This window comes from Macaca thibetana, chromosome 14 (assembly GCF_024542745.1).
Source record: "Macaca thibetana thibetana isolate TM-01 chromosome 14, ASM2454274v1, whole genome shotgun sequence".
NCBI classification, from domain to species: Eukaryota; Metazoa; Chordata; class Mammalia; order Primates; family Cercopithecidae; genus Macaca; species Macaca thibetana.
In genome coordinates this window covers 19,532,267-19,556,593 of record NC_065591.1, presented here as the reverse complement: position 1 = coordinate 19,556,593, position 24,327 = coordinate 19,532,267, and the positions used below count along the sequence as shown (strand labels likewise).

The 24,327-nt window shown below is 39.5% G+C and overlaps 1 protein-coding gene across 24 annotated transcripts in view; it reads right to left on the bottom strand.

Annotated features, from left to right (window-relative positions):
* The window catches only part of PHF21A (PHD finger protein 21A), a 191,035-nt gene that overhangs the window by 48,242 nt on the left and 118,466 nt on the right, over nt 1-24,327 (bottom strand). The gene's annotated exons all lie outside the window — the stretch shown is intronic.

Genomic DNA, 24,327 nt, shown 5'->3' with positions numbered 1-24,327 from the left:
GCAGTATACAATGTAGCAGTAAAAAGCAGGACTCTGGAGCCATCCTACTTCAACTCCAATTTCAGTTTTGCTACTCACAGCTCTAAGATGTTGGGTAAGTTTATGAACCTACCTGTGCCTCACTGTCTTGCTCTTTAAAATGAGGTGGTTAACAGTACCCTTGAGGTTTTTATGAGCACCAAATGACTTGTTATATGGAAAGTACTCAGAACTGTGATTGGCACGTTGTTGGTCATTATTATTATTATTAGAGATAGGGTCTCTCTATATTGCCAGGTTGGAGTACAGTAGCTATTCATAGGTGTAGTCATAGTGCATGCACTACAGCCTTGAACTCCTGGCATCAAGCAATCTTCTCACTTCAGCCTCCCAAGTAGCTGGGACTACAAGCACACACTACTGGGCCCAAGTTATTATTTTTTGCATATGATAACACAGATACTAGCCCTAGTAATTTTTATTAAGCAAACATCATGTATCTGTCCCAGTTGAAAACATTCAACAGATTGTTAAACAAAGAAACCTTGATCCCAGTAACATGCCATATAAACAACAGACATTCTAAATTACTGAAATGTGTAACTCATGAGCAGGACTTCTTCGCTGGGACAGGTTCTGTGGAGGTATACACGTTTGTTTAGGCAGAGTAGGGATTTAACTGCACGGAGTGAAAAATTAAAGTCAAAATTCTTCAAACTTTCTAGGCCTTGCTCAAATCCAAGAGAAATGTGTTTCTGGATACCTTCATTATTATAATACATTTCAACAGAATGTAAGCCCCATGTGTGCAGGGGCTTATTTTGTTCACAACTATACTCTGCACTTAGAACTATATTGCTGGCTGGGCGCGGTGGCTCATGCCTGTAATCCCAGCACTTTAGGAGGCCAAGGTGGGTTGATCACTTGATGTCAGGAGTTCGTGACCAGCCTGGCCAACATGGTGAAACCCCATGTCCACTAAAAATACAAAGATTAACCAAGTATGGTGGCACATGCCTGTAATCCCAGCTACTCAGGAGGCTGAGGCAGAAGAATTGCTTGAACCTAGGAGTTGGAGGTTGCAGTGAGCCGAGATCATGCCATTGCACCCTGCACTCCAGCCTGGGCGACAGAGTGAAACTCTGTCTCAAAAAAAAACAAAAAACTATACTGCTGAGTAAATGTCCTTGTTCTCTTTACATGATGTGTGAAGTGGTGGGACCAAAGACCAACAAACTGCTCATAAAGCACGTAATAACTATTTGGGGGCCATATTTGGGCTCTGACTCTCCTGCCCTAATGGGAGGAAGAAGGTATAAGCAGCATTCCTCTCATATCTCATACACTTTCAAGTTAGTTCATTAGCGGAGGTGTGCTATTTCTGATAAAAATAGATTGTGATTTTCTAATATAGATCATGAATGAAGAAAAAGAAGTGAACAAAGAGCTTTAAATAGATGAAACCATAAGAGCCAGGTTAATTTTCAAATACCTGCTTATGGCTATAACCAACTTCATCCCCCATATTCTCTAAAAAATGCAAATCTGTGCATTACTCATTTAACATATTTGAACATTAAAATATGTATAAAATGAATTTCTAAAACATTTAAGTAAAAAAAATTTGTTTTCTTGAGAGTTGTTTTTGTTTGTTGATTTTTTGGTATTTTTCTCTCTCTTTTTTTTTTTTTTTTGGTTTTTTTTGAAACAGGGTCTGGCTCTGTCACCCAGGCTGGAGTGTGGTGGCACGATCTTGGCTCATTGCCACCTCTGCGTCCCAGGCTCAAGCGATCCTCTCACTTTAACCAGCCGAGTAGCTGGGACTACAAGAGTGTGCTACCATGCCCAGCTAATTTTTTTATTTTTTGTAGAGATGGGGTTTTGCCATGTTGCCCAGGCTGGTCTCAAACTCCTGAGCTCATGCAATCTGCCCACCTTGGCCTCCCAAAGTGCTGGGATTACAGGCATAAGCCACCATGCCCGGCCAAGAGGCTTTCAGAAAAGTATTTTTATTATTGATTCTTTTCAGACAACTAAAATATCATATAAAGGCCAATTTTTTGGGGAAAAAAATTCTGCTATGCATCACGTTCTGCTAGCACTGCCTCTCTAAGAAAATATTTTTTTAAATGATGCAGAGTTTAAAGTCTTTGCAAAACTACCTGCAAATTAATACAATATCAAATGCTTATCATAATTAACTTTCAAGTCTTCAAAATTGTATTTCTCCATTATAAAAGGCAGAATAATTAAACTGCTATAGTTTAGGAGAAGGCGAAGTAATAGCAGTGGTGCTGCAGATAATGTTGAGAATCTCATGTAAATTTTATTGCTTGGTGACTGCCAGAACATTTAGACATTTAAAAATTAAATAATTATTTAGAGTTGCTTTCAGTCTTCCTCCCCATCACACATCAAACATATTAACGAACTAGCTAACATGCAGCATCAGCAGCCAGAGAAAGGAACCCCAAGAGCTCTTACAAAGCAAAAACAACAATGAAAAACAAAACCCAAAACAGATCAAATCAGAGGAAGGAGATAAGTCAGGAGGAAATAATACAACATAAACATGACACCTGCCAAAAAATTAACTTTGGACAAAAACGGCACAGGAAACTAATTACTATACCAGTCACAAAAGGAAAGGGTGTTTTTTTCTCCTCTACAGCCATCCTTAGGAAATACAGTGTGCTCTCCTACTCACTGCCTAGCTAAAGTAAACTAGAAGCAAGAAACAAAGCCCAGAACCCGCTCCCAATGTCGTGTACAACAGAAGGGAACAGTAGGGAAAGCAGTAGCAAGGGATGCGGGCTAGAGTACTACTCTTCAGCCATATGGCTAGAGCAAGGTGACGACCAATCAGAACCAGAATCAGGAGCGTGGGAGTCAAGTGAGTCACACTGCATTCACAACTGCTCCTCCCCCAGGACCTGAAACAAAGCTGTGGAAGCTTGGGGTGGGGGCTGGTGGGGGAACATGATCAAAATACTTGCAAACTTAACATCAGTCCTTGAGAGGAAAGGGAAAAAAAGGAAGAAGAAAGAGAAAGAGCCCTGCATTACAGGTCAGATCATATGAGCTGGGTAAAGCTTTTCTTTAAAAGATAGCTTTGGTATGTCAAACTGCCACTCAGAAATGAATTGTCCCTTACTCCTTGCTGTGTTCACCAGATTAGAATACTGCATGTGTGGTTATACATGTCTGTCGTTATCTGTGGGGGAAAAAAAAAATTAAATCAAGGTTTGGAGGAAGCACTGATGCCCTCTGTCACTTAAATATAGATGACTGCACTTAGAAACCAGTAACTGAAAACCAGGTGAGTTCTGCAGCAGAGGTGGTCCTTAGGTGTGGAGACCCTGCAAGCTCTTCCAAGGACTGGGAGTAAAGAAGAGTTGCTGTGCATATTAGCTGGCTTTTTTAAGTCTCACAATCCAGTCTCGTTCTAGCTCAGTCTTGCAGCTCTGGCAAACACAGCACTCAAATGACTTCAGAGGGACCCCGGATTTAGGTCAGTACCACTTCTGGGTGGCAGCAAGAGAATACAGCGAAAATATCTCAAAAATCCTAGCTGTGTGGTGTCACCCAAGGTTCTCACTGCCCCCTATACAAAGGATATCCTCTCATCTGCACAGGAGATGAGCCTATATTTTTACTACTATGTGTTTTAAACAAAGAAGTTATGACTGCTGCTGGTCATCAATGAAGGTTATACTGGCATACATGATTTGATATTTTCAAAGGTATTCACATATAATGGAGATCTTTAAATGTAGCTAACTATATTGGAACATTATCCTGAAGCTTTGAGAAAGGGCTAAATTTCACAAACTGGCCATTCATCATTCACTGATAAGTTAATGAGAGTTAAAAGAGAGGGAAAAAATCAGGGAAATGAAAAAAGAAAGCTGGAAAGAACAAAGGCAGAAGCAAGAGGGGGAGAAAAAAATTAATAACTTATCATCTTTTCTTAATATATTTCTATAAACAATAAGCCAATGTGCCAGGCCTCCAGAACTGCTAGTACCGCCCCCTTCAATCCATCTGTCAAGAACTACTCCATAAACCCAGCGTGTAACACAGAGCCTTAGATTCCCTTGACATTCACATCACTGGGTTTCATCAGGGTTTGTTCAGGCAGAAGAGTTCACAGAGCCTCTGACACTTCAAGTCACAGTTTCCAAGACAGGTAGTCACAGTGATCAATATTGTGACATTCAGTGATACTATCAACGTGTTCACACGACAGCAAGACAGGTCCTGAAGAAAAATACGGAATTTTATAGGTCTAATACAACAGAAAATCAGGTTCGTTTTTCCACCATCTAAGTCAATCGTTCCATGTTCCATGGCTTTTTTCAACAGAGAAGGGAGACAGAGAGATGGAAAGACTGCCCCCACCCCTCCAATCAACCCACTAGTTTATTTCTATCAAAAATTGCTCCCACAAATTTTAGAAAGCTTCTCTCAAAAGGAACTTCAAGACCCTGCCCCGCACAACTGGATGTCAGTGCTTCAAGTCTCTGCTTTTTCACACATTCAGTCATACTCAACTGGTTTGTGCTCTACATGGCAGCATCTGTTGCATATCAATTATTAGACAGCCACACCCACTCAAGACATCTTCTTACACAGTATTGCCTTAAAGATGCATCCTTTTATTCCTTCCACAAGTCAACATGCAATCTAAAAATACAACCTTCACTCTTTATACCAGAGGCTGATAGAGACTTTAACTTTTCACAAATCCAGAAAGTTATCAAATCTTACTCAAAATCTTTCTAGGTCTTCAGACACACCAATTGCTCAAAATGAAACCAAGGATACTAAATTTTATGTGTACAGAAAAACTAACCTGGAGAAATATTTATTTGTTGATGAGATCAGAACTTACACAAAGAAAAAAAAAAGACTTTCTACTGTCTAACTAAAACTCAGTCATCGCATTGAGAAGTCACACCAACATTCATCAATGCTGAGGATGCAGGAAGGAGACAGGGCAGTCTTCAGAATGTGCCACACAGTATCCTCTAAAGAAGAGGGGATGTGTTACTGTTGTAACATTAGAGACAAAATTACAATCTAGAGTAAAAGGTATGTATTGTTTAATGGAAACAGAAACTAAGTGAAGATTTCACCATTTTATGAACAAAAACACAGAAGAGAAACTCAAGATAAACTCCCTCCTTAATGCAAGTCAAATTCAATAAGAGAATCTGCACTGGAGTTATTGGAGGGGATAGTCCAGGGGAGACGCTGGATAGAATTCTAACAGAGGAGGACGGGGAGGAATACTAGTGGCAGAAGCTATAAAAATATACTTAGCTAAAATAATAGCACTTTTTTCATTTTGTAAGAAATAGTTGGCCGGGCACGGTGGCTCAAGCCTGTAATCCCAGCACTTTGGGAGGCCGAGACGGGCGGATCACGAGGTCAGGAGATCGAGACCATCCTGGCTAACACAGTGAAACCCCGTCTCTACTAAAAATATACAAAAAACTAGCCGGGCGAGGTGGCGGGCGCCTGTAGTCCCAGCTACTCGGGAGGCTGAGGCAGGAGAATGGCGTAAACCCGGGAGGCGGAGCTTGCAGTGAGCTGAGATCCGGCCACTGCACTCCAGCCCGGGCGACAGCGCGAGACTCCCTCTCAAAAAAAAAAAAAAAAAGAAATAGTTTCTTTCCCTTTTTAACCTCTTAAAAAAAGTACATATCGGCCGGGCGCGGTGGCTCAAGCCTGTAATCCCAGCACTTTGGGAGGCCGAGACGGGCGGATCACGAGGTCAGGAGATCGAGACCATCCTGGCTAACACCATGAAACCCCGTCTCTACTAAAAAAATACAAAAAACTAGCCGAGCGAGGTGGCGGGCACCTGTAGTCCCAGCTACTCGGGAGGCTGAGGCGGGAGAATGGCGTAAACCCGGGAGGCGGAGCTTGCAGTGAGCTGAGATCTGGCCACTGCACTCCAGCCTGGGCGACAGAGCGAGACTCCGTCTCAAAAAAAAAAAAAAAAAGTCCATATCCTTTTAAAATACCACCTGTTTGACAGAAACAGCATCTACAACCTCATCTTTCACAGTGAACTGGATACGATGTCTACAAAAGAAGGTCTGTTTCCTGGTTTTGAGATTTGAGGACATAATTATTTTACAGTTCTCAAGTTGTCATGGAATTTATAAAGTACAAATAAATTAAGAACAGCAGCAGTTGTAATTATCAGAGATTTTTTTCAGTAAAGTTCAAAATTCTCTGCATGGATGTTTAACAGATGGCAGAGAATGCATATGTCATGGTATTGATTAGACTTTGGCTTACTTTTCTAATTAAAAAATATTCTTTGGGACTTATTCTTCCTTCAAAACACACATACACACACACACACACAGAGGTATTTATATCAATGGATTTTACATCCCATCTCCACAGGAGATGAGACCCTTTACTAATATCATTAGGATTTACAGTCCATCTTTCTAAAAATTTAGACTTTAGACCTTTAATTTGCTAGCTTGATTGAAATGCAGTTTACTTATTAATTCACTCACGCTCTAATAAGTAAACTCAACCCCATCTTCCCCCTAACTTGATAACTATGACTATACAAGACTAATATTGATATAGTCAGACTGTGCCTAAATTTAGGAACCCTTCTGAAAACCTGGGACTGCCTTTAATTTGTGTCAAACAAAAAAGAGTGTTGCTGTTGTACTCGAGAGAGATGTGACTCCTAGAGAATTACAGATTCTAATATGTAACATATGATGATGCTGGGGCAAAACAGTATAAAGACATAAACTACAATGGAACAATGCATACTAGGAATGGTAGTTGTAATATATTTACATGCGATAAAAGACCAGAAAGTCCAGATGGCTTACATTCAAGTTTTCTACATTTCTTTGAAGTACTAAACTATATCGTCCTCCCTCCTTCAGAAAAATGTTGGGAATCAAATGAATTAATGGTGGGGAATGCTTAGGAAACTGTTAGGGGCAATGTGAAAAAAAGGGATAATAACCAATGAATTATACAATTTGTCTAGTATGAATTTTTAACTCAGAGCAACAGCTAATTAAATGTGACTTTTATTTCCAATGTCAATTGTATTTCAGTCACTTGATTTTTAACATCTAATCATGTTAATGCTAGTTCAAACTATGTTTGGCTATTTTTTTTTTTTTTTAATGAGAACGGCCAAAAAGAAAGTACAATATCAAAGCAAATGTTACCTGTTGCCTTTTAATCTCAGAAATCAAATATATTAGTGTATATATCCCTGTGGTAATGTAGGTACATCCCAGATTTCTTGTACCTCTATGGCGGTTCAGGGCCATAATTATGAATGCATAAAATAGATGCCCAATTTAAATGTAACCTGGGCCAAGCACAGTGGCTCATGCCTGATAGTCCCAGCTACTTGGGAGGCTGAGGCAGGAGGATCCCTTAAGCCCAGGAGTTTGAGGCTTCAGTGAGCTATAATCATGCCACTACACTCCAGCCTGGGCAACAGAGCAAGACTCTATCATAAATAAATAAATAAATATATGTATGTATGTAACCTGACCCATCAAAGATCCTAGACACAGTAATGAGGACTATGGGGAAAAAAAACACATAAGAACCATTTATAATCTGCACAATTTAGCTGTTTGTTAGCATAAAAAAGCACCTGAGGCCGGGAGCGGTGGCTCACGCCTGTAATCCCAGCACTTTGGGAGGCCGAGGCGGGCGAATCACGGGGTCAGAAGTTCGAGACCAGCCTGGCAAACATGGTGAAACTCCGTCTCTACTAAAAATACAAAAAATTAGCTGGGCGTAGTCGTGGGCACCTGTAATCCCAGCTACTTGGGAGGCTGAGGCAGGAGAATTGCTTGAACCCAGGAGGCAGAGGTTGCGGTGAGCCGAGATCACACCACTGTACTCCAGCCTGGGTGACAGAGTGAGACCCCATTCCCCCCGCCCCCCCCAAAAAAAAGCACCTGAATCATTATGTTTGTACCACAGTAAGATATAACATAGAGGCTATTAATTTGTACATTAAGCTCCAATAGAGCAAAATGTCTGTCCCTCTGTAACTGTCTGTTTACAGAACATCACTGTACATACCACCAGCTTGTCATTCATCATTACATGGCTGTATCCCACAACCTAAAAGGCAGCACTGCCTTGTTAATATCAGAATTGTCTTGGACACTACCGAAATTCTCCCATTCTTCTGCGCTGTAGCTGCTGTGGTTTTCCTCACAAAAGAATGCTGACTGGAGATGGCTGCACAGTAGCTGTCCCTGACAAGTTGGATATGAAAATACAATTTAAGTACAGTGATGATGCTAAATGGGAGGAGGGGAAAGGAGGAACAAAACCAAAGCCCCTATCATTTTATGGAACACTGCTCAGACAAAACAAATTGTTTTACCTACTCCAAGCCCTAGGTACCATTTGAGATAATGTAGGAAGTCCCATTTTCACAGAAACACAAGACAGAATCAGATGCTAGACGAGGTAAATATAACAGATTATTTAACCAAATTCTATGCAGAATACATCCACTAAGAAATGGATCCATTATTTTCAAAGATGAGGATACCGTTTAAGAATCCTCAATTCTGTATGTTTTCTTAAAAGACAGAAAAAGACAATAATATTAGAAAAACATATTGTAGCAGGCAGTATATATCATGTAGAAAATATTCTATGATGAAATGTAATATTTGCCTTACATTTAAACAAAAGTAATGCTTGTAAATAACTAAACACTGGCATTTTTAATTGGAAAGTATTTTAACCAAAGTACATTCTGAACATCACACTCTTGATGCTTAAAATCATAATTTAAAAAATCATCTACAGTAACAGCATAGACACATACATTTTAAAAGATTCTAAAGCTGCTAGGCCAGGCGTGGTGGCTCACGCCTGTAATCCCAGCACTTTGGGAGGCTGAGGCTGGAAGACCACTTGAGGCCAGGAGTTCAAGACCAGCCTGGCCAACGTGGCAAAATCCTGTCTCTACTGAAAATACAAAAATTAGCCAGGCGTGGTGGTGGCACAGTTGTAGTCCCAGCTACTCAGGAACCTGAGGCATGAGAATTGCTTGAACTCAGGAGGTGCAGGTTGCAGTGAGCCATGATCCTGCCACTATACTTCAGCCTGGGCGACAGAGCGAGACTCTGTCTTTAAAAAAAGAAAGGAAAAATTCTAAAGCTGCTGAATGCTACCCTCTTAATTTCACAAAGTATTCCCAATTTCAGTAGTTAAATTTACCACCAAATATTTGTTATAATCACTGAAACAAAAAAAAAGAACAATGTTACAAATTTACTTTCTGACAAGACCCCTCATCAAACAACAGGGAGGGTGCAAGTTTGTCACAAGTGTAGCCTGCCAAAATGATGGCTGATTAACTTCATGGGATTGGCTCTTCCAAGACATGTGACAAAGGATAATTTGCACTTCTCTGTATTTAGTCTGAGTTTACTTCATCAGAGACACAAGAAACCTGAACTCATCTTTCAGAATTTCAGAACACATGCGCTTTTGTTTGCTTTAAATCATTAGTACTAGAAATTTTATTAAGAGAGAGGTTCAGCAATGTAGAAGAAAAGCATGAACGGTCTCTTAATGAATAAAACGAATTTGGTTAAAAATTTAGCTGGGGTGGGATGGGCGCAGTGGTTCATGCCTATAATCCCAGCACTCTGGGAGGCCGAAGCAGGCAGATTACGAGGTCAGGAGATCAAGAACATCCTGGCTAACATGCTGAAGCCCTATCTCTACTTAAAAAAAAAAAAAAAAAATTAGCCAGGCATGACGTTGAGCACCTGTAGTTCCAGCTACTCAGAAGGCTGAGGCAGGAGAGTATCTTGGACCCAGGAGGTGGAGGTTGCAGTGAGCTGGTATCACACCACTGCACTCCAGCCTGGGCAACAGAGCGAGGCTCTATCTCGAAATAAATTAAAAAAAAAAAAAAATTTAGCTGGGCACAGCGGCTCATGCCTATAATTCCAGCACTTTGGGAGGCCAATGCAGGAGGATTGCTTGGGCCCAGGAGTTTGAGACCAGCCTGGGCAACAAAGTGAGACCCTGTCTCTACAAAAAATACAAAAATTAGCCAGGTGTGGTGGCATACACTGGTAGTACCAGCTACTCAGGAGCCTGAGGCTGGCTTGAGCCCAGGAGGTTGAGGCTGCAGTAAGCCATGATCGTGACACTGCACTTTAGCCTGGGCAACAGAGTGAGACCCTGACTCAAAAAATAAATAAATAAATAAAATTAAAAGAAAAAGAATTTAAGTACCTCATTAAATATTAACCATGAAGAAAAACATTTTTCACAGGTGATGAAAATTACAAAATCTAATTACAAAGTCTAATCCACAAATTTCTACACAAATATTTACAGTCTTCACACCTGAACATACACATGTATGCACCCACTACCACAAACATACACACACCCCTCTCACCTTTTAGAAAGGATGGAATGGCCACAGTAAAAATAATTATAGTGTTTTCATCTTTTTTTTTTTCCCCCCCAAGACAGGATCTCACTCTGTCACCCAGGCTGGCGTGCAGTGGCATGATCAGGGCTCACTGCAGCCTTGACTTCCCAGCCTCAAGTGACCCTCCCACCTCAGCTCCCCAAGGAGCTGGGACTACATGAATGTGCCACCACGCTCAGCTAATTTTTTGTATTTTTAGTAGAGACATGGTTTCACCATGTTGCCTAGGCTGGTCTCAAACTCCTGGACTCAAGCGATCCACCCGCCTCAGCCTCCCAAAGTGCTGGGATTACAGGTGTGCACCACTGGACCCAGCCCATTTTCATCTTCTTCCAGTATACTTATAAGTACTGAAGTTGTGGTTCATGCTTTTACTATACTGTTCTTCAGTTTCTATATACAGCAAAAGTACTGACATGCAGGGTCAAAAGAGTATAGTACAATGAACATAAAATCAGTCCCTTGATTTTTGTTTTAAAGAAGACTTCATTTTTAGAGCAGTTTTAGGTTCAGAACAAAACTGAACAGAAAGTAGAGTTCCCACATACTCCTGGCCTCCCCACCCCACATCTCCCCACTATCAACAAGCTACACATAGTGGAACATTTGTTACAATTGAACCTACACTGACACCTCAATACTGTGGAAGTCCACAGTTTACACTAGTGTTCACTCCTGATGCTGTTCATTCCATGGATTTAGACAAACATATAATGACATGCAGCCACCATTATACTATCACACAGAATAGTTTCACTGCCCTGAAATTCCTCTATGCTCTGTCTACTCAGCACAACCTTCCCTCACCCCCCTGGCAACCACTCCTCTTTTTACTGCCTCCACAGTTCTACCTTTTCCAGAATGTCATAGAGTTGGAATCATACAGTATGCAGTCTTGCCAAATTGGCTTCTTTCACTTAGTAATAAGCATGTAAGGTTCTTCTATGTTTTTCATGATTTGGTAGTTTATTTCTTTTTAGCTCTGAATAATATTGCATTGTCTGAATGTATCACAGTAGTACCTTGATTTTTTCCATATGGTCTAATGTAGTAGCTAGTGAATTCTATAACAGTTACATAAAAACAAAGTAATAATATCAGATGGATATTACTTGCCAGGAAGAACAATGAGGCTCTGAGTAAGTGACTAAACCTAGGTCACAAATCAGGGATAGAGTCAGACTTAAAGAGTTCTAACTCCTGATAACTAATTCCATATTCCCCCCTCAAACCCCCAACACCAGTATCTGGCTTGCTGGTAAGGATCTGGAGCCCTCACACCTGTAATACAGCTGCAGTAAGCCACAAAAATATATAGCTAAAATCTTAAAATTACACACACACACACACACACTTTTTCTCCTCCACTCTGCTTCTAGAAAAAATAAGTAGAGAGGCAGTATTGTGCTGTAAAAATAATACAATGGGTCGAGAAACTTAGGTTCTGTCACTAAACAAGGTTTGTGACCTTTGGTCAGTTATTTACCCAATCTTGGTCTCAGCTTCTGCACTCAATCTCTAAATTATCTTCTATTAAAATTCTATGAATCTCTGAATGGCAAGAATACAACTTCCTGATGTCTATCTTTACTTCTATAGCACTGCACAGAGAAAACAATGCTCACAAAGATGATCCTGACACACCTAAAGAAGCTAAATCATTAAAGAACAGTTTCATTCAGGGGTTGAAATCTCACTCACATGAACATGTAAACTGATGATTACATTTTCCAAGAACATGTAATAGGATGATTACCTATTGCCAGGCAAGTAATATTAATACAAGACAATGAAGCAGGCCAGGTGTAAGATACTAGGCATGACATGGACTAATGTCAACTGGAGAGGTAGTGCCCTAATAACACTAATCAATGAACTGCTTTTAATATTGTAAGTCAAAGTATCTTTGCTGATAGATAAAGCCCATAGGCTACCAGTTTTCAACCCTCACATGGTAATTACACTCACTGAACTGTAACTATTAGGAAAGTGGAATTAGACATTACTTAGAAAAATTTTCAGCCGGGCGCGGTGGCTCATGCCTGTAATACCAGCACTGTGGGAGGCCGAGACAGGCAGATCACGAGGTCAGGAGATCAAGACCATCCTGGCTAACACGGTGAAAACCCGTCTCTACTAAAAATACAAAAAAAAAAAAAAAAAAATTAGCCGGGTGAGGAGGCAGGTGCCTACTACTCCCAGCTACTCGGGAGGCTGAGGCAGGAGAATGGCGTGAACCCAGGAGGTGGAGCTTGCAGTGAGCCGTGATCGCACCACTGCACTCCAGCAATAGAGCAAGATTCCATCTCAAAAAAAAAAAAAAAAGAAAAATTTTCGACAACACAAGGTGAACCAAAAATGATTTTAGATAACCAGAAAATTCAAATGGCCTTCTGACTAATCAAAATTTTATCATAATGAAAGAGCTGGGATGTGACTTTAGTGGGAAAATGCACAGACAAAAGGCAAGTTACGAATGAGTTCTGAGAAGAATATGGTAAAATAAAATAACTGAAGACACAGGGAGACACACAACTATAAACAAAATATAACAGTGGAAATGAAAATGGTAGTAATATGTTTCATAATGGTGCCTACTTTATCAAAACAGCTTAAAGTAGCTTACAAATAATTTAACCCCTGTCACATAAGACTGACACAAGGATAAACTGAAATCCGTTCCTCTACCACTGAACCGCAGCTAACTCAAGTGGTGGAGAAAGCAGTTGTTTGAAGAGCTGTACAGTAGGGGTCAGAAAACTGAAAACTACCTTGCTGAAGCTATCTAGGGAATTACAGTAAGCAAAATGTAATAATCTCCCTTGGAATCCAACCAGAACACTGAAACTAACATCTTTTATACTTAACTGGTTCTTATTTCTGAGTACTCTGATTTTTCAAACTTATTTAATTTACATGATTAAGAAAAAAGAATTCATGTTATAAACATATGGACTATTTAATAATTTTTCAAGAATCTTACTTTCTGAGTAGATCCTAAATGAAAAATGATGGTACTATTTTCCACAAATATTTCCCTAATGATGTGATTTTTCTGTGTGCTTGTGTAAGTAATCACATATTTACGCAGCACTTTACGTTTGTAAATTTTCAAACCCTCTTATCAAATAAGACTCTCAGAACTGTGTGGGGCTAATTACGTTAACTGTCATTGATTCAGATGGGGAGAGTGAGGCACATGGTGATGGGTGACCAATCAAAAGTTACACGGTTCCGTGACAGTAAAACTGGGACTAGAATATGGAATCCCTACCCTCTGGAAAACTAGTTTGAATGAAGCTCTGTTCACTAACAAAAAGCTGGAGCTCATTTTTCTGAGCCAACTTTTCTGGGGCTGACAGGAGGTTGGGTGGCATCCAAGCAGACTGACTGAATGCAGAGTACACTAGTATGGGGAGCTGGGCCAACAGGGAGAGATGTCCCTTTCTGGTCATAGTCTCTAGATACAGTCAACTGCCAGGAAACAGAGTCAGGCTGTTGAGATCCAAGGAACCAGAGTAACCTGTACAATAAACTGAAAGGGCCAAGCAGGAGAGGAGCCAGTGGATGCAGTGATGCTGGGAAATGGGACAGTCAGGGATGAGGCTCGGGCAGCTAGCGAGATGGCTCTGGAGCCTGCTACACCGACAGTGCCTATCTGAGGTGAATTTCCTAGAAACTGCTCTAAGTACTTGGAAGGGCTGGGAACGTTCCTAAAGGGACTGGACAGAGCTAGATAACTTGCTCCTAAGTGCCAGGGAGACTGTACTTCTGTCATCTAAGACAGTCTCTTTGGCAGAGCTGCTGAGCAGGGATAAATGCTGGAGCCAACCCAACAACGATATACTTCCTTGTCTACGGAGTATGATGGACAATTTTAAGATTCTGTTGCTAACCTTCCAGCCTCAAGCCAAAAACTTCAATTCTGGAATAATGACTTCAATTTTTAAAATGGAATGGACACTGGCAACATTTAGACTGGGTAAAGTGCTGGGCTCTGGTGGGTTTTTAAAGAAGTCATAGCAAACTTTACTTACCATCCACTAAAGCTGGATTTAAAAATTTGATTCACTAACAGGCTTATCTTACTGCCATAAAAACTATGTAGCTATTTGTCTTTTGAAATAGAGCTCAGATAATCAAAACCCATATGCAAAGGGCCTGTGGAAATACCATTACAAACCACACAGAGAGGTTTTAAAACCAGCCTCCCTGTTTTCAGAGCTACTACTAGGAATCCTGGCTGCCCCTCCTCCACCTATCAGGCAAGACCAGGGCTCAGTCAATAGGACTGCTGTGTAAGTGACGCAGCCATCACTTCTGCTTAGTCTCCCCAGGCCTAATGTATGTGATGCTGAATTTACTTATCTCAGTAGGCAGCACAGCCTCACCAAGAGTGGTTATGTTTTAGGCTTTGTAAGAACAAGATGTCAGGGGTTTTGCTGTTGCATCATTCTGCAACACCTTATTTCAACTCTGTGCTGAGCTGGCAAAAGCACTAAATCAACCCGGCTCTGCAACCCAGCTCTGCTTAGCTTACCCTTCAGATGTTCCAGTAGTAGGACGACTTTGCAATATTCACTGGCAACGTGACACACTAGTAACAGTTTGTCTAGTCATCACACGCATTGAATGTCTCCCTGGTATTTGTCCTCGTCCCTCTGTGCTGCATTTTCTTTACTAAATATTTCTGATAATATTTTCAACCAAAGGACATACGAATCTGACTCCATCTTGAGCCCACAGAAATGTGTATAATCTCTGTGCTATATGCAGACCTGGGAGAAAGACCTAATTGTCAGACCGTACCTAAGCGTCCGAGAGTCTACTCCGCTTAGATGTTGAGAATGAGAAGAGACAATTATTTCCATCCCATTTATAAGAATACAGTTGATTTAAGGTTGGCTGCTAAGGCAAGTGTGATAGACTTGCTTGGAGAGAGCATGGATATTTGTTGTCTGATGGGATACAGTGGAACGAACCCATTCATCGCCAGGATATCAGCTTTACCACTAATCAGAGGGGAGAAAGCACTTTTAGGAAAAGAAAATGGAACAAATTGAGTGGAAAAGAAGAAGTGACACAAAGTGCAAGCTTAACAAGCAGGTGCTCTTGGTGGCTGAAGGTGCTCCTGTCCTAACAGAGACTTCCCTAACAGGAAGGAATCATTTCTACACAGGGGTGCATACCTATACTTCACAGCGTGTTTGTTTGTGTGACAGTTACACTGTCATAATTTTAGATGGTTAAACCTCTGCTCCAGGGTTTATGAAAGATCAGAGCACTTGTCACTCTTGGTGCAGGTAGAGTGAGATAGAGTGGTTGAGCAGTTCATTTTTCTTTATAATTATACTCCATTAACCTTCCACATGAGAGCTCCCCTGTGCTTTCATACCAGCAGCACCAACTGGCTGCATTTGATAAGGCTCTACAGAGTCTGCAAGACCAGCACATGTAACAAAAGGAAGACTTTAATACTGCAGACTTAAGCAGAAGCTGAACGCAGCTCTGTTACTTATTGGCACACATATTCAGCTCAATTATACATGTGTAGACAAAAACAAACCAAAAACATAAAGCTGGAAACCAGCAAACAAATGATGGGAGCTTATTTAAATCAAAAGTGATTCAAAAACCTTCTGGTAATCTTCATAATATTCAAACCCCAAATTTATTATTATTTTCAGTGTATGTCTTTTTTTAAAAAATAATTTTTATTTATTTATTTAGAGACAGGATCTCCACTCTGTCACCCAGGCTGGAGTGCAATGGTGTGATCATAGCTCACTATAACCTCAAACTCCCAGGCTCAAGTGATCCTCCCACCTCAGCCTCTCAAGTAGCTAGAGCTACAGGCACACACCACCAAATCCAGCCAATTTTTAAGTTTTCTGTAGACACGAGGTCTCACTGAGTTGCTCAGGCTGGTCAGAAACTCCTGGCTTCAAGTTACCCTCCTGCCTCAGCCTCCCAAAGTGAGCTACCATGCCTAGCCATTATTATTTTTCTAATCTTTGATAATGCGGCATCCTATTAAAAACATAGGATCTAGTACTCAACGTACTAAAACTTACAGGTTGACACATTATAGAGTGATCTATATTACAATTAGATCACATTAGTCTCTACAAGCTACATGTGGTAATTTACTTGCTAAAGTATTTCTCTTTATGTGTTGCTCACTAACTCACTTTAAAAATACACTGGTTAAGAACTAGCACTAAGTCTGTCTCTATCCTTGACAGTGGCCACATAAAATGATTTCCCTTTTTGAGAGAGAGAGAGAGAGAAAGAGAGAGAGGTATTCCATTAATAATGCATTCTCCTGGAGTTTTTAATGCCGTGCCAGGAATGCTACTTTCCATACGCACAAAGGTAGATTAGTGCTTTTTCTACCCTGAGCAAAGGCTAGGTGTACATGCTTGAGCAGATAAAATGAAAGGCAATTTTGAAAGTAGGTGTTGGCACAATTAATCTTGAATAGGATCCCAATTATTTGTGAAACAAAAGGTAGCTGTATTTATAACTCTGCCTTAACCAATGGCATTACAGCCTTCACAGCATCTCAGAATAAAGTTTCCATCATAGCAGTTTGTGTTTCTGAGTATATCCCTAACCACAGTAACCTAAAAAAGATCAATAGTTAACCTAACAATACTGCTCACTACTACTTTACTTTCTTTGGGCACAAATGTATCCATTGTAAATGTTAGGCTATGGTACAGTGAATGTGATAATCACAAAATTAAAGTATAGGAAGTCAAGTGGTACACCAATTTATTCATCAAATGCCACATTTAAAATACTTTTCCAGAGACATAAAACTATCACAAAATCTTGGTTTTGAAAATTAATAAGATGCTTAGTACTTCTGAAAGTGTTTGGCAGAGAAATGTTTGTTTATATTTACATTTTGAAGATGGATGATTAGATCTAGGAATTCTACTACACTCTTCTTTTTTCCTATGCTTGATGTATGAAACTGAGGGATTTTTTCCATGAATGTTTTTCCTTTGCTTAATACCATTACAAACTTACGTTGCTCTATGTTTTCATGACACTTATCACTAGTGTATCCTTTTTAAAAATGCTTTTCTTAACCCAAATATCAGATGTGTACTTGCAATGAACAGTACTATACTTCATAAAAGACATCATTTTACTATCTTCTTGCTGCACGTTATATGCTAGAGGATTCAGCAAAATGATGTTGAGTAACGGTATGCTAAAAGATGAAGCCAGCCCCTGCCTACGTAAAACAGCTCCTGAAAATGTTGGTTTCTCAATGTCTAGATCCAGTGACAATCAGATTTCTCCTCTGCCTAATAACGTTTTTCATTTCCCAATGAAAAGAATTTCTTTCACTAAATGCTTGTTTTGCAGCCTTAAGAGTGGCAGACAAATTAAAATTCCACTCTCTATAACCACGTTAAGAATCAGACAAAAGCCAATCTACCTGTTCAGGATCTGTTGTTCTGACTCATTGTTGGGCCATCTGTTTAGGTGTGCTGCTTGTCTCATGGTGCAAATCAACCTGCTGCTGGGCAGACCTGCCTCATGCTGCAAACTCATTTTGCAATTTCAACCTCCCTCACCAGCAATAGGTCCTCTTATCAGCACCTAAAACCACCACTTCAATCAACTCGAGTCAGACCTTATTCTACTGCTCTTGTATAAAAAAGTGATACACCACAGGCCCATGTGCAAACAGGTCATCTCTGAACACTGGGCTTGTAAGGAAGATGGCAGCACGGTTTTGCTCCTATCAAAACATTTTAGTACCATCAGTAGCAATCAGCCTGCTACCCAGGAATACACATGTACTACTGTGGAGAGAGGCTAAAAAGATTACTGAATCCCAGAGGACAAGAATATGAACTACAAATACAAACCATTCTAGTCTTCTTTGTTTTAAAGATTGGTAACTTATTCACAGCTAGGTTTCCATCTGTGTTGTTAGCACACAAATTTAAAGCAGTTTAGAAAAGGTTCTCAGAACATCCTTTCAGTCATCCACAAATATCAATTTGCCTGCTGCTTTGCAAGCACTGTGCTAATCACTGTCTCCTCTTAGATGTGAAAGGATGTTAGGGCCATGGATAGAGCAGCAGGCAGTATAAGGTTTGAAGACAATATTAAATGAATATGCCTACTGAGTATATGGTATTATAATAGATGTAGTATATTAAAAAGTTAAAAAATTATTTAAGAAGTTTCTACATCTATTTTAGGAACCAGAAGATGTACATGCAAAATAACGCTACCATTTCTTTTTCTTTTTTTTGAAATGGAGTTTTGCTCTTGTTGCCCAGGCTGGAGTGCAATTGTGTGATCTTGGCTCAGTGCAACCTCCGCCTCCCGGGTTCAAGTGATTCTCCTACCTCAGCCTCCCAAGTAGCTGGGATTACAGGTATGTGCCACCACGCCTGGCTAATTTTGTATTTTTAGTAGAGACAGGGTTTCTCCATGTTGGTCAGGCTGGTCTTGAACTCCGGACCTCAGGTAATCCTCCTGCCTTGGCTTTCCAAAGTGCTGGGATGCTGGGATTACAGGTGTGAGCCACCACACCCGGCCTTTTTTTTTTTTTTTTTTTTTGAGACAGTCTCACTCTGTTGCCCAGACTGGAGTGCAGTGATGTGATCTCAGCTCACTGCAGCCTTCTTCGCCTCTTAGGTTCAAGCAATTCTCCTGCCTAAGCCTCCCGAGTAGCTGGGATTACAGGCACGTGCCACCACGCCCGGCTAATTTTTGTATTTTTTGTAGAGACAGGGTTTCACATGTTGGCCAGGCTGGTCTCAAACTCCTGAGCTCAAGTGATCCCAAAGTGCTGGGATTACAGGTGTGAGCCACTGTGCCCGGCCAGAGCTCTACCATTTACTTATAGAATATCAACAAAGAAAATTATTAGAAAATTTCAAAAACCATGTAAACAGAGAAGAGAGCAGTAAATAGAGAAAAAAGGGCCACAAACAGAGGTCAAGATCAAACCTGGGAGAGTGTATATTTTGAGCAATGCTAACTAACTCAAGGAAACTTTTTTGAGATTAAAAAATAAAATTTGGTCTATCATTAATAATTAAAAAGTATTACTTTGCAGCAATGGAGTAAGGCAAGTTTCCCTGCTAGTGGTTGATTATAGGTCTCCAAACAGATAAACTAATATGTACCCAGTAAAATGGCATACAGAATATATTTCCACCGGGTTCTATTCTTTACATTTAAGAAGACTGTTCCTTGAGACTAGAATGTAGAATTAATCTACCTTGTTTCTAACAAATGTATTTCAAAATGCAAGCTTATTTTGAGAAGGGAAATTTAAAATTTAAAAATATATCTATAGAGGACAAAAAATGTATAATTTAGGAGGAGCTCCTGAATATTTAATGAATCAGTGCATTAGAAAAGGAAGAACAATATCAATAACATGCAGAAATAAATCTAAAAACACACATTTGAAAGGACCAAATATTATGTTACTTATTTAGTGATGACAAAGCACAGACATGGTAAGGGACTGATACCTACATGAGAATTTATGTATCTCAGTGGGTGAGAAATTCATCATGTTTCATATTGTTCAAGCACCTACTCTCTCCAGTGTATACAAACATGGTAACTTTTCTCTTGAGGATGAGGCATAGCAGTGGTGAACAGGAAGGCTTGTCTTACCCTCTGTGCTAAGAGAAAGTTGCAATCTTCTGTAAGGCTGCAACATGACATTTACTAAACAACCAGCAACATCTCCAGTCTTTTTAAACAAAATTGATAAATAAAAATAACTATCTAGAGGAGATTCTAATTTTTCAATTTACTAGAGAGCTGACGATAGTGCATTAGCCCTTTTAACTGCTCGATAGTTTTAAGCGAAACAAGACAACACAATAGTACCAGTCAAATTGTAAGTGAAGGCAGCGAACTATAGAGAAGAAACCAATATATTTAGCATGAAGAAACTGCTACACTATTTCCCACATTATGCTATGCAAACAAATTATTCACTTCTACACTATATGCCAAGGAATACAGTGTTATTTAGAAAATATATTCTCTCACCTCTAGCTGTAACAGCAGTTAAGCACTACCTCTTCTTCATACTCTACTGAGAGTTGCAGGATCTCTCTCATCAAGATATGATAGTAAAGCACTTCTGAATTCACTGCTGAAAACGACCATTAGCTGAGATATGGGACTAAAGACAAGTACACAATTACCAGAAACTAGGTAACAGTCAAATGGTGAATAATTTTAAATAGCTTTAAAGAATTTATGATGTTTTTCTTTTGAAAAGTTGTAAAGACACTTAAAATTGACCTATGATCTGTCAAATTCAATTGTCTAATGATTTTAATCCAACCCCTCTGAAACATTCCTATTAAGATAAAAATTTATGGCTGGGCATGGCCTCATGTCTGTAATCCCAGTACTTTGGCAGGCTGAGACAGGCAGATCACCTGAGGTCTGGAGTTAGAGACCAGCCTGGTCAACAGGGTGAAACCCCGTCTCTACTAAAAATACAAAAATTAGCCAGGCATGGTGGGGGGTGCCTGTAATCCCAGCTACTTGGGAGACTGAGGCAGGAGGATCACTTGAACCTGGGAGATGGAGGTTGCAGTGAGCCGAGATCGCACCATTGCACTCCAGCCTGGGCAACAAAAGCAAAACTCCGTCTCAAAAAAAGAAAAAAAAAAAAAAGGATATAAATTTTATGTCAATTTTTCATTGTTTCATGTTCAGAGATCACTGTGTCATTTTCTATATTCAAAACCTATGTTAAAATAAGAATGTGACACTCTAAACTCCAAGTAATGCTACAGCAATAGCTCAACATATCTTAACCATAAAATCAGACATTTTGCTAACACAACTGAAATAATTCACTGGAACTTACTAATATAGCTGCTTCAGAAGCAGAAACATCACAAAAGTCTGAGAAGAAAAACTTAAAGCCATGAATGGTTCTGGTAGAGAATCTGAAGGGGATGTGGAAACTAAAAAACCATCAAGGTTAAGTCAAAGGTTCTGTGACCACTAGGGGGGCTGGAAATGGGGCCCTAAGATGTTCTGTCACCAGGTCCAATGACAGCACACTAGATATCACCATAGAACTATCACCATATCAACAAATTTCTATTCTGATAAAGTAATGCCATGTACTCAGCCAATGGGCCTGTAGATTCTAATGAGATAGGCCCACATTGACATAACCTAGAAATTAAATAACAAGACTAACAATGGAAGCTCCAGTTGTGCTGACTAATTGGTGTCTCCGCACATGCACCACAGCTTCAACAGACCACCTAATAACATAGTGAGGAAAACAAAAACACTGCTAGCTAACACTGCATTTTTGTATAATAAAAGAACAGGAAAAGGATTAACTACATTCTTCCCCCCCCCCCCCCCCCCCCCCCCCCCCCACCCCCGCCCCATGCTTACATTTTTAAAATTCCATTAGTATCTTGCCAGATTTTCAAGAGAAAGGCTATGTGCATCAGAGTTAACTGGTATGATAGGCCATGGGAGAATAAAACCAATAAGAAATCTTTCTGTTCTGCACTTCACAGGGCTGTCACTCGTACTAGAAAAACGTCACTTTGAAGCCCTGTTTGCATTCCATTTTTAACTAGAGGGAAGAGGATGGAGGTCTTTGGTTTCTATGACAACCCAGATGGGCCATAATACAAGATACTTACAAATGTTCAATTGCAGGGATGCCAAATCAAATTAAGGCAGAGTTAGCACTACTTCATAAAAACTATATAGGGGAGAAAACAAAATACTTATGGCAAGACGATGCCATTTCTAGAAGTGGTTCGGAAGGATTTCATGAGAAAATATAAAGAAAAGAGTGACTATTTTTAGTGAAAACAAATAAAACAGTAAAACTAATATATAAAAATAAAGCTCCAATTTACATGAGTAAATGCTTTCATTAAAATTTAGACTACTGAAAAATTACTACTTCACTTAATGTTTTTAAACTCTCCCTTTCAAATAACATGACATTCATTAGTGATTTAAATCATTACAATCTGGCACACTGGGCTGGGTTTTAATGGTGGGTTGAGCTCCTTTGGGCAACTTTTTCTTTCGCTCCATCCTCACGATTTGTTCCTATATTTGGCTTTCATAACTAGAATGCACAGTCCTCAAAATAATTGTGGAATGGCTAATGCTTCAGAAATAAACTAATGTGTAACTTGTACTTTACTACAACTTGTAAAATTTATTACCTTTCCAACAATAACCTACCACATCTCTTTCCATTTATAAATGATGATTTATTTGAGAATAACCCTCGGCAAATACTTCTAAGCTTTTGAAAGCACTATTTGGGGGGAAAAAAAAAGGAATTCACACATGGCCCTTTTCATTTAAGGGCAGAAAATGTTGTATATTCAAACTTCATAAGGGAACTTATTTAAGTCCCAGATATTACCATTAGAAAAAGGGGATGTCATATATACCTTTAAGGGATATAATGAAGAACTTTGGACTCTCTCCCAGTAAAATGTCCCTATGTGTGCAAACATATACAACCATTTTGCACACATTTCAGGAAATTTAGAGGCACTCCCCACAAACCCCCTCCACAGAACTAGTTTTATCTTTATTCAAAAGTCCCTTCTTCCCCAAGGCCAATATTCCATATTTGTAATGAAAAAAAAGTCAGTCTCTAAACAAAGCAAAACAAAAAAACACCCAATGTATTAAACATGAAGTAGATCATTGGTACCTTTTTACTTAAAACACAGCTCGAATTAAATGAATTCAAGTTAAATGAATTAATTGGATAAATATCTGCTACAGAAAGTTTACTAAAGATTGAATACTATGATTTCTAACTGTTTTGGATTTGCAAAAATCAGGTAAGTTTCTGTGACATTCTCTTCTCCCCCAGATAGCATAAACCCATTTAAAATTATCTTGAGACATTCTGAGACTATAAAAACAGGAGTAGAATAATTTCCTCAATAGAATCTTTTTAAAGCTCAGATTTTCTTGCTTTGAAAAGAAAATCTGTATATGAAGAGTTTCACTAAAAAAAGTCCTAAAAACTTTGTACATATACTGTATGGAGGAAAGAGCTTGGGCTAAAGGCTAACATTAAAAAAAAAAGCTCAGTTTTCTTGTCACACCATCTATGTGTCTAGTCATCACTCAGCCTCTCTTCGGTGTTAATACTGTTACAAAATGAGGATAATACCTATCCTCTCCCCAACTGCAAAAAGAAAAAAATATTTTTTAAAACTAAAGAGTTATAAAATATTCAATATTCATAGTACTAATAATGACACTAAAACAAGAAATTGACAGCTTAAAAATGCTGATGAACTTGATTTTTAAAACACCATAAAGCTGCCCTGCTGCCCATTATGATGATGACATTTTCACGAAGGGCAGAGTGAGAAAACGCTACAATTCTCACTAAGATGATGACTAGTACTTATAGAAGATTAAAAATAAGAATGATACATTATGTAGAAGAGAAGTAAAGATGGAAGTATGAGTATGGCTCAGCACACTACAGAGCACATGAATTTTAATTTGAAAAGTACTGGCAAGGCCTTGCATGCAGGCCCACACAAGTGCCTTTAAAAGCTTCATTACACTCTGCAGACATTTGCCCTTCATCAATTGCTTCCTATGCCAGGATTTCCTTTTTGAGTGTTGCAACCTAATATTCTTCACCCAGGCAACCACAGCCTATTTTGGAAAGGTTCCCTATTTCAGAAGCCTCAGTGCTGTTTCCATTTGGAAATACATCTTTATGAAAATATGTATCATCCTCAGAACAAAAATGCTTCAATATATTAAGTTTCAGCTGTAAGTGGTATTTTTAGAAAAGT